This window comes from Mastomys coucha, unplaced genomic scaffold, assembly GCF_008632895.1.
Source record: "Mastomys coucha isolate ucsf_1 unplaced genomic scaffold, UCSF_Mcou_1 pScaffold21, whole genome shotgun sequence".
NCBI classification, from domain to species: Eukaryota; Metazoa; Chordata; class Mammalia; order Rodentia; family Muridae; genus Mastomys; species Mastomys coucha.
Genome location: NW_022196904.1, coordinates 127,344,750 through 127,345,001, shown reverse-complemented (window position 1 = coordinate 127,345,001; position 252 = coordinate 127,344,750).

Sequence of the window (252 nt, the reverse complement as noted above, 5' to 3'; positions counted from 1 at the left end):
AGAAAGAATATTAAAAGCAGTGAGGGAAAAGATCAAGTAACATATAAATGCAGACCTATCAAAATTACACCAGACTTCTCGCCAGAGACTATGAAAGCCAGAAGATCATAGGTTGATGTCATACAGACCTTAGGAGAACACAAATGCCAGCACAAGTTACTGTACTGGGCTCTCTCAATTACCTTAGATGGAGAAACCAAAGTATTCCATGACAAAACCAAATTTACACAATATATTTCCACAAATCCAGCT